The 2,758-nt window shown below is 39.4% G+C and overlaps 1 pseudogene; it reads right to left on the reverse strand.

Annotated features, from left to right (window-relative positions):
- Window positions 1-1,387: 1,387 nt before the first annotated feature.
- On the reverse strand, window positions 1,388-2,379 carry LOC142441384 (ATP synthase F(1) complex subunit gamma, mitochondrial pseudogene; annotated as a pseudogene).
- Window positions 2,380-2,758: the final 379 nt, after the last annotated feature.

The following is a 2,758-nucleotide window of genomic DNA, read 5'->3' on the forward strand; positions in this document are numbered from 1 at the left end:
CTGCTACTATTTACAACTATTTTTTCTTTGAAATCTAAAGCATAGTTATTGTATAATAAAAAGGTTGCTTAACACAGAGTGTTGAATGTCAAAGTTACTTCAAGGAAGATAATGAAACTAAATGGCATTTAGTTAATCTGATGCAAAAATTTTCCATATAGTGTTTTAAAGCCAAAATGTTACTCAAGCAGAGGTATTTATAGTGCCCTGAATAATAAAAATAATTTTTAAAATAATAAAATTAATGTTTTATAATTTTGATATTGGTGAAAAATATTAAATTTTCTATGAACTTTCACCAGAAGGAATAAACACAGCATCGAAGAATCACAGCATGTTAATTCCAAGAATTCACTCCTCATGTTATTTATTAGCTCCAAGTGACACATCCTCTATCTTGAACCCTTCTGATGTTTAGAGATCTAATTAAACCTGATCATATGCACAATTTAATTCTGTGATCACCCAGAGCCCTCTGTAGAGTTTCTGGAAGCTGCTGAGGTAGATCATCAGGCTTTTCTGTGCCTATGTCTTTGCCTGCATTCATAGACTTTGGGAAAAAGTCAATGGTTTTATGGCATATAATTCGCATTCTAATAGTCCAAGCACATGAAGAAGAGTTGCGCAATCATTGTCACAATTATTTTCAGAAGAATTTGGTCTAATACTCATTCTTATTAGTTCCTTATTACCCACACCCACCTCCCCTGAAATGTCCCTAGGTAAGTATTAATCAAGTAACGATCTCTTTAGATTGATCTCTCCTAGATATCATACACAGAAAATAATGCAAACTACAAATAAGATGCAAACAACAACAAAAAACAGAAAACAATGACAAAAACATAACATAGCAAACACTCAATTAAAAAGGAAACAGAAAATACGAAAACTTGAAACAACTTTAAAATGGGTCAAAGGGGAGATCAAATGATGAGATCTTACATTTAAACCTAACTACATCTGCCACAATCCACTTCAATGCTCTGCAGGCGACAGCAGGTCAAGTCACATGTCTGGACTATGATCAGAAGGGAGTCACAAAAGGCTTAACCCATTGTGTTAGTGCCTTAGATCTCCTGCAGGTGACTCTGAGATCAAGTCCAGTTTTTTTTAGTGGGTCTTCCACATAGATACCTTCTGGTATGGTCGGTGAGAGATATTTTGCTACTCAAAAGATACACTAAACTTCCAGTCGTCTATAGCACATGGTCTGGGTCATCACAAAGTAGGTAGATACTAGGTCAAAGTGTCCATTTAGAGTAATAGTGCTCAGTGTATTTGCCCCTTGGGTTCTATATAAGCATTTTATTCTTTTTTTTTTTAATTAAAATTTTTTTTTATTGTAAGATAATGTACAATGTCTTATTGTCTTTAATAACTGGGGCCACAGACGGACAAGGACAGCAATCAGCACAACACAGCCAGCTGCTGTCACTTCTCTTGTTTCACCTCTTGTCTGAGGATGACACTTGATTTTCATTAATCCAGAGCGGCAGCACCAGAGATGATTTCAATCAATTCTTTTGTGATGACAGCTTGGCGGGTACGGTTGAAAGTCAAAGTCAGCTTGTCAATCATCTCAGAAGCGTTCTTGCTAGCGTTGTCCATAGCTGCCATTCTTGCACTTTGTTCACTGGTGGTGGACTCCTTTAAAGAGTAGTAGATGATGTTTGCCAGACTGTATTCCTGGTAATTTTGCAGCACATCAGCATCAATATCATCATAGATACTCATGCTCTCTGCACTTGCAATGGTATTAAGGGAAAATATGGGCCTCTCATTTGTCTTGTAGGAGATGACAGACCTGAATCGATTAAAAATGATAGATCCTTCATCAAATTCATATCCAGAATTTAATAATTCTAGGGCAATAACAGACGCATCTCCAAAAGTAGGGGGTTTCCTTCCCACTTCCTTGAACGTCACCAGAAACTGGTCAGAGTGAGTCCTATACAGTATGCCCCTGATTTTGTCACCAATTCCAACAAGCATAACTTCTTTGCCAGCTGCTATGAGAGAGGCCACCTCATTTTTCATCTGTTTAGCGACTGAAGAATGAATAGCACCACAGAGTCCTCGGTCGGAGGAGACACCAATAAGGAGGTGTTTCTTCTTGTCTTCAGGCACCTTAATATCAGCTTTTTCATAGAGAGCCAGAGAGCCGACTCCGTACACCCGGGCCGGTTTCAGCTCCCTCTCAGCTCGGGCATACTTTGCTGCGGCTACCATTTTCATAGACTTGGTAATTTTCTGGATGTTTTTGATGGACTTGAGTCGACTGGTAATATCTTTCAAAGTTGCCATATTTCGAACTTGGATCCATTGCGGCTGCAGAGCCCAGGCTGAGGCTCCCACGACGCTCGCCCGAGAGAACATGATGAGGACGGTGCCGGCCCTGCTAAAGGTCGGTCAGACAGGCCTCACCACGTGTGCGCAGAAGCATCCCAAGGCCCTCCCCTCGCGCCTGTTTAAGCATTTTATTCTTGAGAGGAAGTTACCCTGTTTACACACTGAGTTTGTCTGGGTATGCTAGAGAAATAAATCCACAGAAACTCATATGTATATTAGAGATAATTTTATATAAAAGGTAGCTGTACAGTAAGAAAACATCCCAACCCAGCCCAGACCAATGCCTTCAGTCTGACATTAGTCCATATGTCCAACACTGATCTACAAAGTCCTCCTCAAACTCACAAAACACACACAATAACGTCAAATACTGGAAGAAATCTGAATCAGTGAGCATGTAAGTATC

This window comes from Tenrec ecaudatus, chromosome 2 (genome assembly GCF_050624435.1).
Source record: "Tenrec ecaudatus isolate mTenEca1 chromosome 2, mTenEca1.hap1, whole genome shotgun sequence".
Lineage (NCBI taxonomy): Eukaryota > Metazoa > Chordata > Mammalia > Afrosoricida > Tenrecidae > Tenrec > Tenrec ecaudatus.